This window comes from Phaethon aethereus (genome assembly GCF_964289735.1).
Source record: "Phaethon aethereus genome assembly, chromosome: 1".
Taxonomy (NCBI): Eukaryota; Metazoa; Chordata; class Aves; order Phaethontiformes; family Phaethontidae; genus Phaethon; species Phaethon aethereus.
Window position 1 is genome coordinate 210,270,210 of NC_138575.1, and position 14,010 is coordinate 210,284,219.

The 14,010-nt window shown below is 42.1% G+C and overlaps 1 protein-coding gene across 1 annotated transcript in view; it reads left to right on the forward strand.

Moving 5' to 3' along the window:
- MAML2 (mastermind like transcriptional coactivator 2) overlaps positions 1-14,010 on the forward strand; it is a gene marked incomplete at both ends in the record, with an annotated part of 218,356 nt that overhangs the window by 149,319 nt on the left and 55,027 nt on the right. The gene's annotated exons all lie outside the window — the stretch shown is intronic.

The following is a 14,010-nucleotide window of genomic DNA, read 5'->3' on the forward strand; positions in this document are numbered from 1 at the left end:
GCTTCCACAGAGCTGGTGATGGCACATTTAACACATATTCATGGATGCGCATTTGTAAGAACTTCAAGGAAGTCATGTTCCTAACACTTTTTTCTTAATGCAATGCAGTGATTATGTCACTGCTATATATTATGTAGATACCTGTCAGAAAGGTGAGATAGTAGGGCAGATGCATGCTTATTTTGGACCCCTATCTAAGTTTTCTAGCTTACAAAATGTAGGCTCTTTTGAACGGCAAAACTTTAATGAATTCCTATGTTATCTTAGATAACGTATTTTACAACGTTAACTTTTATGCCACCATTTTCCTCAGGGAGGCAGGGTTAGGAAATTCTGGTTTTAGATATCTTTTGACTGACATGACAAAAATACTGTTTGCACATTCGTTATCTATTTGGCAAAGAAAACCTAAGACTTATCTGTGAGCTTTATAAACACCCATCACAGTTCTGGGAATATTCTGTGGATAAAATATGTCCTTAGATATGAAGGTTAAGGTTGCCACAGATGTGTCCACAATTATATGCCACATGACCAGCTCCCACTGTGTTATCTTGAGACAAAGTCAGTTGTTATACCTCAGTTATGCTATGACAAGTCACTGTGCACCATGATCCCAAGTTTCAGACCTGCCAACTGAGGTTTGAATATGCAACCTCACTGTACCCCAGGAACTGGAAACGAGGTGCAAAACAAGTAAAACTTACTTGACCCTGGGACATTTAAGCCACTCTGAATAGTTTTGGTGGGACTTGGACTCAACACATTTGAAGGTATGGAATGGCGATATAGGTGTGGAGATCACTTGTGGATGTGAAAAAACAGCTGTAAGAAACCACTGAAAAGTGAAAGCCTAAGTCTTGCATAAAGTCCCAGAGAAACAGCACTGTGAATGAATCATTCAGAACTGGAGTTTCTTTCCCAAACTGTTTTGGGTGAACATTCTGATGTTTTAAAAAGAAGTAGAATAAATATAGTTGTATGCATGGAGACCTTTCTCCTTTTAACTCTTTAAAATTCCATGACCATCTAACCATGACTTTCTCCGACAGAAAATCCCTTAGCAAGAAGTACCAGGTGAAACCTATGGGAAGCTTTGAGTGGGGAGATGTTGCTTTGTTGGAAGATGGTGGAGAGCGGGAAGCAAGCATAGCTTTGCTGTTTCATGGGAGGTCTCTGCTGGCTGTTACTCCCCTTCTTGGGCCACTGTAAGCTCTCTTCTTAGGCACATTTCCCCATTCTCTTAATAGACTGGCAGGCAGATGAATTTTAACAGTTCCTTCATTCAGCCATGATGAAGCTTCCAGCAATCTGTCAGCACAGGGGAGACAGGGAGGAATTTTGCAAACGTTACTATTTTTCTGAAAAAAATATGCAAGGTCACATTCTGGAAAGGAATAAAAACATGGAGAGCGACTTTCTTTGAGGCAATGTTAGCTCTTTGCTCTGTGTCCTCTTGGGCTGCTGCTCAGGGAGGCAAGCCAACAAGAAGGTACTTGGCAACTTGGCCACAGTAGTACTTTATCATTTATCATGAGTGTAGTGGGATGTCTCACCTGTGCAGCCACAAGATCTTTTGGCTTAGGAAACTTGCCCTAAATGAACTTTGCTGTATGCCAAACTTTAGATATTACACCAAGGAAGGAGTTTTGTCTTTCATCACAGACTTCTGCAGGTAGCTTTCCAAAGTTTCTTGACATCTGACTACTTCCCACAGTTATGTCTGCAGGATGCGGCTACCTGACCCACAGCACAGCTGAGAAGCTTAGAAGCTCTGTAGACACAGATTACAGAGCTTTTGCACCAAGAATGCTGTTTTTTCTATGCTCTAGAGAGATAAATGGATTTTTTTAGAGATCCTTAGCAGTTGTTCCAAAGTTCTGCAGAAGTTCAGCAAATCAGTCAGGTAGGTCTCCTTCAGTAGAGTATTCTGTAGTTGCTGGAATGTTACTTAGAAATACAATTGGTCCATAAATTGCAGAGTTTTGGAAAGGTTTGAACATAACTGTTCACCTGGCAGTATTTATGAGTTCTGTGGACTCCTTTAGCACCTGCCAGCACAGCTGCAAAAGCCCACGAACCCCTTGTTCAGTGCCTGCTTGCCCCATAAGTCCAGTCTGAATATTAAATCAGAGTGGGAGGAGACACCGCTAGTATTATCTTCAAATAAAGACAACAAAGGTCAAAGCAAACTTGTGGGTCAGCTCCCGCTGATTTTAGCAATGGGGACATCACCTCATTTAGGCTGCATGGTCTTCTTTCCTGGAGGATCATCTTCCAGCTCTGAGGATTCCTACACCTCATTAACAGTAATGCATGATTAATTACCAGCATTTACTAATTAACTTCATGATTAATATTTATTTTACTCATGCCCTATTTCTTCATGAGGAATCAAGGTTTGATTCTGCTTGGTATCATTCAGCTCCTCCTCAGATCATTGTAATTGGGAACTGTAAGGTCCATCTCAGAACTGGTTGGAATGCTTTGTAGCTGGAAATGTGAGTGCACATTAATAAAGGGCTGCTGTGACATTGCCATCAGGTAACACTTACTGGAACACTATAAATCCACCTTTATAGCTGAAACAGCTCACTCTCTGGATTTTTACCCCCCAAGCTTTAAGATCCTCCCAAAAAAACATTTGAACTTGGCTTTATCAGCCCAAGCTGGATAACTGGAAATGTAAGGCCTATAATTTCTCTGCTTGTCACATTCACTTTGTGTCAAATCGAGTAAACTTGTAGTGGGATTTGCTAATTAGATGTCTTTTGCCTCTAGGGAAAAGTCATGAAAATGATGGAAATCATCTTGGTTTCCTGGAAGGTTGATCTGAATGAAGGGTTTGTTTGCTTCTCTGTTTTATTCTCCATTGTTGTGGGAAAGATTCACCTTTCCATTGTCTATCAGGATGCAACATATGCACAGTCATGAAAAAACTCTTAGAAATTCAACACTCTCTTTGTTTAGGGAATAATTAGAAGCTCCAAATTCTGCGTAGGCTTAATCAGGTTTGCAATGCTGACACAGAACCTGGGCTGATGTGGGGAAAATCTGTAACTGGGCTTGGGTAGAAGTTTGAAGTCTAACTTCCCCTTGTGAAGAAATGTAATCCAGTCAGTGAAAGATGCTTCTGAAGTAAGACAAGGTTTTTGAACAAAAAACTTGATGTTTTTAACTAGTCTAAGAAATTCCACACACATTCTCAAAGGTTTTGATCAGCCATAAGATTTGTTCAATAAGACCCATTAGTCTTCTGTGAAGAAGTCAAAAAACAATTAAAAAAAAGAAAAAGCTTGTATCTGATAAATAAAATATTATTCATCCCTTTCTGGTTTTGACCTAGAGCCAAATTAAACTCAAAGCTTTTAAGCTGACTTTTTCTCCAAATTTTTTTGTTTGACTTCATTTACTCAAGAGAGGGGAGTAAAGAAGGTTCAGCTCACAAGAGCGGGAACCCTCCTGGAGCAAGGCCACTCTATCTGCTACATATGGGCACGTGTCCTATTTAATCTTGGCTTTGGGGGCAAGGATAACACAAGGGATCACGAGAGCTTCATCCCACACTTTACATGAACAACCAGAGGTCCTTGCTTTTAAGGCTCTGGAAGCATCAGTGTTGTCTGTGTAGTTACAACCCACAGCAGTATTTCCTTGTGCAGAGCTCAGGGCCTTGTTAGTCCTTGTTCCTTTACAATCGCTTTGAGGATGTCATCATCCTCTCTTTTTCTTTTTTTTTTTTTTCCAAGAACCCAGGAATGTGGTGTGATTAGTTGCAGTTTGAGGCTTTTTTTTTGCCCTTACTTGCCCTAATTGGAGCATGCCTTAGATAATTTTCTTCACCAGGTCTTAACAGGCTCCTTTGAAATCCAACCAGTCTCCCTTCCTACTGAATACTGAGCAATCCATTCTCCGGTACCTGCTCCAAGCATGAGTGTCCCATGCATGCCTCTTGCCTCATGCTGTCCCGCAGCAAGACTTTGTGTTTTGCAGCATGTGCCCGATGGCCTCTCAGGTGCTCCACGACCCAGGGACATAGCATGGCTGCATTTGGCTGGAGAGCGGCCGCAGTGCAGCACTGCGCCAAGGGATGTGCCACCGGTGAGGAGCTCGTGCTCAGAGGAGCTCCAGGTGCTGAGGTGTCCCCCCTTGCAGGCTCCCTCCATTACACCAGCCCTTCAAATGCCCAGAAAATCAATGCTTAACTGATACAGATGCATTGCTCTTCAATATCTCCAAGGGACAGAGATGGTATTTCAACTAACCTAGCAGCGCTGCAGAGATGCTGAGACAGATTCTTCTCTCATTTTCTCTAGTGCAAACCCAGGGTAGTTGAATTTATTTTCAGGAGAGCATAATTGGACTTACAGCAGTATAGTAAGCAGCAGGATATACCCTTCTACCTTTTTTTTAAAACCATGGGCATCATGCAGATTTAATAAGAAGTGTATGTTAAACTGTCAGATTGTTAGAGTGCTATGTGAGAATGAAGCACCAGGAGCAAAAGATCTAATGCGTTTTTTGAAAGTGCAGATAGAAAAACTCCTATTATCATTCACTGCTGAGCGATAACTTACACCTCTAATTTAGCCTCCAAAATTCCTCAAAGAAAATGTGCTTCTTTGGATGATTCATATCAAAACTATTTTCCTAGACCTGTGTGCTTACCAATAAAGAAGAGCACATTTTGGTGCGGCAACCTCTCTGTTTTCAAGCGTGAAGGAATTATTTTGCAAATATTTGTGAAATGAAGAGAGAAAATCTAGAGTGGCTTGTGGTAATTGGTACAAACCAGGACTTAAATTTTACTTAGATCATAAATAACAACGATTCCAGGCTTTTGGAATCTGCAATAATAGAAACTGTTCCATAGTGTAAGAAAATAACAATGTGACCTTTCTTTCAATGCTCGCTATAAAAATAATATTTGGATGACAACTTTTCTTGATAGCTCCATTTTGGTCACATTCCTTCATGCAAGGGCTTCTGAATTAAATATTCTGGATAAAAGCTTGAGTTATGTCCCAATAACCACCATTGACTGCAGGGTCATAGTTGATTTATGAACACAAAACCAGAGAGAAAATGTCGTAACTTCCTATACTGTCATGGTGGACAGTTGTCTTGGTAGTGCCTTATATCATTCATGCTCAGTTTGCTGGATGAAATATATAGATGATCACACTGTGGATGGTCAGTCCCTGAGGACATTTTAATTCAAGGCCCAGAGACATTGCCAGTTCCATAAGGTTTCTTGAACTCTTTGCATAAAGTATTTACACTGGTAGAATAGTACAATATTAGCCACTTAGGTCGAATGCTTCTGGGTTTGGGGATTTGGGACATAGCTGAGATAGTCCATGTTGTGTCATGTGGGCTGCTTTTTGAAAGTACTTCCATGATGATACCAATAAAAACAATCATTGCACCTGCCTGGATGAGTTCTTTGCTAATGCCAGCACACTTTAAGTCTTATTTATTATTTATTAGCGTTGTGAAAGTGCCTTGGAGGTCCACTGATAGGGCAAAGTGTCATTCTGTGAAGAATTGTATAAACTGGGATTTAAAATGGCCCCTGTCTCAAAGGGACAGTGTTCATCTGACTTCTGTAAGAATCAAAGGAAAAATGAGTTTTACAGAAGAATTTGAAGGATATCAGCTGCTACCCACATGCGTGTCTAGAGATGTTGATTTGAGGACCACAGTGATCCAGGAGGCACTTCATGAGCCAGTCATGGCCGTGGGGAAAAATAATGCTAGTGGAGACAGGAGGCACAGTAAGGGTGCTAGCTGCTTCGGTCCTCTAATTTTATGCCACTGCCACCTGGAAGACATGGGCTAGGGTGAGGAAGCAGAGGGACAGCCAAGGTACCTGGTGTGTACATAAGAGAAGATGATAATGGCTGCAAGGAGGAAAGGGCAGGTGAGAAGATCCACAGTTCTAGTGGTTGAGATTACAGTGGTGGTGGGGTAAAGTAGGGAACCATCACCAAAGACAGGACATGAGTTTGTGCTTATTAGATTAACTGGAAAGGAGGTGTAACAGGACTAGGCTGGGATAAGGAACTGTGAAGATGCAATGCTGACTGGGAGGCAAGAGGCCAGTGATGCTACTAAGCAAGTTAGTCTGTCTTGACCTGTGATTTCATCAGTAAAGCTGGGATATCTGTGAGGGCTCCTTACCTGGTTGAAGTGAGGATTTCTGCTATTGCTGTGTGTGCATCTGAGGCCAGAGTCAAGCCCTGAGTCAACTTCCTGCAGGGATTTTGGAAAGGCAGCCTGGAAAAACAATATAATTCCACAGCCATTTAGAGCTGGCATGGTGAAAAACCCTTTCCTGTAAGTTTTTGCTTGTTTGTAGGCAATTTATGAATACCTCCAGAAGTGAAGGAACAAAAAAAATTTAACAAGACCCAGCTCCCATTTCTCTCCCTAGAGTCCTCCTACTATTTTAATTCCCCAAAGCCCTCAAGAGCAAGTCCCTGTAATTTGTATTTCTAGGGGTTCAAAATGAACAAATATTTTAATGGCAAATATTACTTTTACTGCTGGTGTTTTTATGGTGGAGACCTGCCCCAGGCCACAGATCACTGTCATTAAGACAGCAACAGACCTAGTAATGTTCCTTTAATGTGAGTTTTCACAGGTGAATTTACCATTTGTATGTGGTGCTGATCCAGAAAATCAGCCAGATGCTCCAACAGAACTATTCCAGAACCATCTGTCTGCTTCATTTTCTACATGCCTGTTTCTGGTAATGTACACACCCAGTGTAAGAGACAGCTTTTGCCCTGAAGAATTTATAATCTAAATAAGCAAGCCGACCAAACTTTGAGAAGAAGGAAATGTTAATGTGTATTTTATATATTATTATATATTTTGGGAAAGAAAGAAGGAAGATCTCATTCAAAGCCATTGCAGTCAATCCACTGGGGTTGTTGGATAAGGACACATTGACTGTCACAGAGGAATCCTCTGACAGACTCTGGAGTTGAACCAGACCCGGTGTCAGTCTCAGAGACACTATCCTTGTGTCCCAGGATACCTGAACCTATCAGCTCGCATCTGCTTATCTTGACCTGACTGCCCCTTGCCCCTTGGTCTGAGAGTCTTCTCTACAGTACCAGCATCCACAGCCCTGAGCCTTTACAGTTTGTGCAGTCCCCCAGAGGAGACTTCTGGAGCAGTTACAGCAGTATTCAAAGTCTCTTTTTCCCTTTATATAGATTGATGGTAAACAACCGATTGAGATGCACCCAGCAGCTTGCCAACTCTCCAAGGGGCCTTTGAGACACCCATGCATGGGTGGAGATGCCCTGGCTAGACCTGAAATTCTGCTTGCCACTGTGTGCATGGGGAAGGAGTGGGGTCTTGAAGGCAGCCTCACACTGCGTTGAACAGACCAACCATGTTAAGTTCATGTCATCACTTCAAAAATGGTCCTCACTTCTCTGTCCCCTCTGACAAGGCTCTGTTTTGTCAAGCCTCAGCTGGAATTCGGAGGGGGGCTGGGTGCCTGAAGCAGTTGGTCCACCTGAAAAGCCAAGCGCCTTTCATAGAGTCTTAATAGTAATACTTAGCCTTGACATAGCTGTGGAAACATGAGAGTTGAATGATTATCCAATTTCATAGGAAATTTCATAGGAAGAGGTGAGGATTTATGCGAGGTCCACATCCTATCATGAATCAGTAGAAAACGCAGAAATCAGGTAAAAGGGGGGCTATTTATCCCTCTCTGTCATACCAGTTGTCTGCATTAAAAGTTAAGCCCTAAGCTTCCTCTCTAAGCATTGAGGAAGGCGCAGCTCAGAGTACCTAAGCCAGACACATATGTAGGGCATAACCTTGCTGCAGAAGACTCTCAGCGTCCATGAGCCCAGCAGTGCTGCTCTGCCTGCAAGACATGCATAGACTGAAGCTACAGTGCATTGAAGTGCATGCCAGCATGTCAAAGGAAGGGGGGGACAAAGGGCTTTGGACACTCTTAGGTGATGGTTTCACAGGATAGCAGAGCTGATCTAAAGGTTAGGAGCTTCACAAAGGGGCAAGGAGTCCTCCCCCACCCCAACCCTGTGCCCACTCCTTCCTTTTAGTAACTTTCTCTGGTTTGTGGGGTGAGACAAAGCCAACACTGCACGAGGGAAGCGGCAGAAGCACATGGCTGGAGGCAAGAAGCAGAGATGGGATCGCTCCTGCCAGCTGTAGCAAGTTGTTAAACTTGACTCAGGTGGACAGTGCTGGGGAACCTCAGCTACAGGGCTGGCCAGAGAGGGAGTGGAAGGTGGACAACTGACTCAAGAGGGGAGTCTAGGTGTGGAATGGCAGGAACTGAAGGTAGGAGCGAGCCAGGGAGCAAGGGAAAGAGACAGCCAGGTGGGACCAGATCCAGAGTAGGACAAGTGTGATGGGGCAGACAGAGACTGGGAGAGGAGGTGGCAGAGTAAAGTGCAGGAAGGGTGAGGGTTCAAGGGAAGACAGTAATAGAGAGTGAAAATTGGGGCTGGATGAAGGGGAATGAGGGAGAAGGATTGGGAGCTCAGGAGGAGGAAGGTGAGAGTGAGTCTGGGTGCAGGCAGAGGAGTGCAAGGCATCCGAGGGTGGGAAATAGGGTGGGAGGAAATGGGGCAGAAGAGGACCTACTAACACACAAGTGACAAGCACCTACGGTCCTTGCAAAGGGGACAGTGAGAGATCAGTAACACATAAAAATTAACTGTTCCTGTATTGTGTGCCAGGAATAAGCGAAGGGGCATAAGGAGCTTGTTGTCCAGTAGGTCCCAAAGCATTTACAGGAAGTCTTTTGGCAAGGGCACGAAATGCAGCTTTCCATACCTGCCTCACTCAGAGCACTTAAAATTGCCAGCTGAAAGTACACACTGCATATTTCAGTCCATGCTATTCATCCTGCCAGTCTCCATCAGTCAGGGAGATAGAATAAGCAGCATATTTATCTATCTCACTGGAAAACAATAATGCATCCTGTTCTCTGGTTTTCATCCTTCGAGGGACCCTACAGCTCTTCTACCATCCCCAGCTGCAAGTGTAGCCATTGAATAACCAACATGTAGTTTATTCCTGCCTGGCAAAAGATGCACATGAGCAAGAAAGATGGGGATTGAATGGTCCTCTTAGGCCTTCAAAAGAAGCTGTGTAGTCCACCTTGTTTGAAAAGTTGCCCCTGACTGACTGATACCAAAATACTTGCAATGACCAAGGTGTGAAAATGAAGATCGTATTTCTGTGGAACCAGTTTGTTCTGTAACCTGTAAGAGGGAGAGACGCTGAGGGCTTTCTGTAATTCTGTGAAGATGACTTAGCTGTACTCTCACAGTCTTTTCTTTTCCCAGTCCTTTCTCTAATTTGCAGTGGTTGTGAGCCGGGCCACAGCCTGACTCCAAGTGAGTGATGAATGACTAAAGGATTTAGTGCTTTGGTTCTGGTTAGAAGAGCATCCAACTTTATCCATTGCAGAACTAAATTTCTCCGAATGACTGTAAACTGCAATCCCAGCTAAAGCAGGCTTTGCTGGGGTGACTCCAGTCTTGTCTGGTTTTAGCTAGAATGGAAAAAAAGAAAAGAATGGCTTTTTTTTTCCTACTGGAACTGGTAAGAGACATGGGAAGACATAGGGATTAGAAGAGGTATTGGGAGCTTCAGAGCCTCAGTGCAAAACAGAGTGGAAGGAGGGAGGGTCGAGTGAGTTCTGGGTATCCATCCTTAATCCAAAGCTGTCTTTTCCTTCCCAGGCTATACTTCACTGTCATACACTTGCAAATTCACTCCAGGAATGAAAACAGACTAACTTTAAGCTTGTTCCCAAAGCTGCAAATTTGTCCCTGCTGGGTGTTAATTTAACTGCTTCCAGGGCACCAGGATGTCTACTAGTGTTCGCTTTTCTTTCTTTCTTCTTTTTTTTTTTTTTCCACACATCTGGTGTTGTGAAAACTTCCGAGGCACCACACAGAAGAGTGATGAACTGACCACTTTTAACCCTTTCTGCAGCATGCCAAGTATGAACCTGCCTATTTCTCTCTCCAGTGTTTTCTCCCTATAGCAGCATCCATGGGCCTTGTTATGCATGGGATCAGCAAGATCTAGAGCGGGTCTTATGGGCATTTCACAGGCTGAGACTTGAGCCTTTCTTCAGCCACATCATCCTCTGTTTTTCCTGTGAACAAACCTGGATAAACAGTCATAATTGGACTTCAAAAATTTCCAACAGGAAGAAGCAGGTTTGGGGAAGGGAGGATTTTTTTTCCAAAATATTTCTTTTTTCCTCTTGTTTTTATCTGGTATTGCCACTTCCCAGCAGGGAGGACATTCAGTGCAGTAGTTTTGCTCACAGTATGGCAAGCAATGGCCTTTTCCTGTTGGTTTTTGATTGTTGCATTTGTTCTGTAATGGCTGCATTAACTGTTTATCTGCTGCACTGACTGAACCAGACCAAATTCAAAACAATCTGGGTGTCTCATTTCCAGTCATAGCTGTTGTACTTTACCTGACTTTCTCCACTTTGACTGCTTTCAGTCAAACAAGTTGTTTACATGACCAGCTCACTTGTTTCACCAACATATTCCTACCAATAGCATACAGACCGGCTTTTTTTTTTCCTTTGGCTAGGCTTTCCTAAAAAAAGCCAAAGGTACTTGAAACCCAAATTCCTCTTCCGTTTTGGCCCATTGTGCAATGCCAGCCTTACGGCGCAAGGAGGGTGCAAAGTGTCCCTTTGCTGCCTTCCTCTCAGCCCTATCATTACTTTTAATCCCGCAGCCCTCCTTTCATACTTCCATCCCAGCAACTGTCCTTTCTTCAGCCCCGGTTCCTCTTCAGCACCCACACATCTGGTGTTGTATATAGAATGTAGCACCCAGCTCTGGGGAGCTGAAACACCATGGAGAAACATCTCACAGCCACGCGGGATGCTGAACACAGTGAGAAAGCAGCAGTATCTGTCACACCGATGCAGGAGACCCAACGTGCCACAGTCCTTGATACGGTCATCTTCTCTTCGTCATGTAGTGTTTTCACTACTGAGTTTTATTTTTAAAAGAAGTAAATAACTCTCATCCACAAATTACAGGCCTCTTTGGTAAACATGAAATCTACTTCATGGGCTAAGTACAGCTGTGTTGTCAAAATCTTGTTTCGTATTCAAAGTGCTATAAGGGCAGCCTTTTTCGGAAGCAGCACTTCTCTGTGGGCCAAGCTCCAGAGCACTGAGAAGCCTTGGAAAAAGTGTTGGAAAATGGGAAAGCCCATTCTTCAGAAGGGTTTTCCATAGCCATATATATGCTGCAATAAAAAGAAAAAAATCCTCAGATTTTTAATCCTGCCTGAAATGGTTTCTGGAACGTTGGACTCACCACCTGAAAATGTTAATGAAATTTGGTTTGTGGAGATACAACTATTCATCTCCCTATTAAGCCTGAGATTTTTAAAACTGCAGAGTAGGACTTACATGTCCATAGCAAAATTATTTATGCAGATCTAGAGAATGTCAGTCCAAAAACAATATAGCTTTAACATATACACCCCTGCTTTTCTTCTGACAAGTTTTCCAACCGGCGCATCTAGTAACCACCTTTGAAATTGTCCATAAGTAAATTTAGACTGGGAATTAGCACCACATTCCCAGCAGTTGGAGAAATTGTTTGGCTTTCCCAAGGAGAGGGCTGGTGGGCAAAAACTAAATGCTTGTAAGATAAAATTTAGAAAAAATGCTAGATGATATGTGATAGCAAGGTGCTCAGTTTTAAAATAAGATCGCTTTCTACTCCTCTGTTTTCATAGCAAAGACATGATATAGTCCTCTGGCTGTTGCCTCATGTGGCCCTTTCTTTGAAGGAACCAAGTGGGGAGTTGTGTTAGCGATTACTAAGCAAAGTGGAGTAGATGACATGGCTAGGGACACCCGACAGACTTACAGACACTTTATTGTAACATTCATTTAAATATATGGACTACTGTTGTTATGAGTTTTGAGGATATTTTCCCTCTCTTCCTCCCCAAGAATCCAAAGCAAATCGAAAGCTAGTCAGTTGGTACGGTAATTGTATATAAATTTGCATATGAATCATTAATTAAAGTCAGGCTGCGGAAAAAATTAAAAAGGCTGGAAGACCTTTGGACATTTGTGTAAAGATCACTGTGCTTGATACCAGGGAGTATAGAAATGTTTGGACAGTTTGCTCAAACAGGCATGATATTAGTGAATCATTTTAATCACCTTCATTATAACCTTTCAAACAGGGGAGACTATTATGCAAAACCAAGCCTGACAAAAACAACACAAAAAAGCCCAGAGGCAATTGTGAGGCTGCTAATTAGATAACTTTGTCTTGATATTTGCATTTTAGCCTATGGATCTGGACAACAGTACGTTACTCTCAGGGCAAGAAGCAAACAAATGGCTGCTGTCCCGTGTCCTCTCAAGCAACATTTTCAAGGTGCCTCTTGGTCTCTTGCACCCCGCAGGGTAAATACTGGGGATAGTCTTTATTGTGCTCTTCCCAATTTTTTTGTACATCTCTGGTCTTTTTGTGGCAACAAAACAATACAGGAGCTGGAATTATGCTACAAATGTTAGTGGGGAAAAAAAAGATGTAGAATACCCAGATTTTGTATTATTTTAGCCAGACATATGCTACAAGCAAAAACTAAACCAAATTAAGTTCATGCACAAGTATCAGTAGGAACGCTGAGATAGTAGTGATAGCAGAAGTAATGAAATTATATAATATATGCTAATTGTTTTCTACACACTGATTCATCCATAAAGTTTCTCTGAAGTGAGTAATTATTAACTGTTCTGTAAAGGTTAAAAATTGAGAGAGTGAGATCAACACTTCTTTCTGACAGACTTGGTGAAGTTAAAGCATTACAAAATCATGTGATGCATCTAAATAGGTGTCTTGTACAAAGTGACTGAGACAAGGAGAGATGAAGTAGATCAGTACTTATGAAAATAGGCCATCTATTTAGATGCATAAGTATGTCTTTAATTTTAGACTCCAAAATAGAGTTGGATTCAGAATTAGCATAGATTTTGCAGTTTTTATAAATATTTCAAATGAAAAATTTTTGACCAAGCACTCCCCTGTCAAAAATTCAGATTGGCAAAGATTCCTACAAATGTCAATGAGTATTTTCAGGAAACTTCTTTTTAAAGATTTAGAGTTTTCAGCAACCAAAGCGGTCAGAATTTCATTCCATGAATATTTAAATATATAGAGCTTAAAACAGTTTAAAAATTCAGAGGTTTACGTTCCATGCTGAAGGAGGCTGTATGTATCGAAACTTGTGTGTGATCAAAATGAGCTCACATATGCTAGAGTAGCATCTTTACACTTCACAAAATGGCAAATAGATGCAAAGGTAGGATCTACAATTTCAAATGTAGATCACAGGAGAAACTGATTTCACACCAGGACTTCTGAATTTGCATTTCAACTACTTTATATATATCCATTTAAACAGAAGGCAAATATATTTTCTTGTATAACAATGCAGAAGGAAACCCTGTCCTTACTGAAATGGTAATCAAAATATTGGTCATAATTGCGTGTTACAAAAACAACAGTTTAAAAAAAGCTACATTTAAATATCTTGAGTTTCAAAGCAATGCTCTCAAAAATTGGGAAAACCAGATTTTTGTTTTGCATTCAGACTCAAGTCTCTCTTCTTGTTCATCGGTTCTGAGTGTTACTGAGGTCCTGTGAGAAACACAGGGCTGGTCCTGCAGTGAATGAGAAGGAAATTAAGTCTGCACTCATCTGAAATACGCTCACCAGGTTTCCTCAAAAAGGCAAGTGAACAGTAGGAGTCACTGTGATGGAAGTGGGGAGCACACACACATATATCTACATACGGGGTAATGCCACTGTACCACCAGTGTGTTGCGTCCCAAACACCACCCGCAATCCACGCTTCCACCTCAGGCAACGTACGGATTCCACCTCAGGCAACGTATGGAAGGGAAGAAGCACCTTCCTTGTAATTAATCTGAGACTT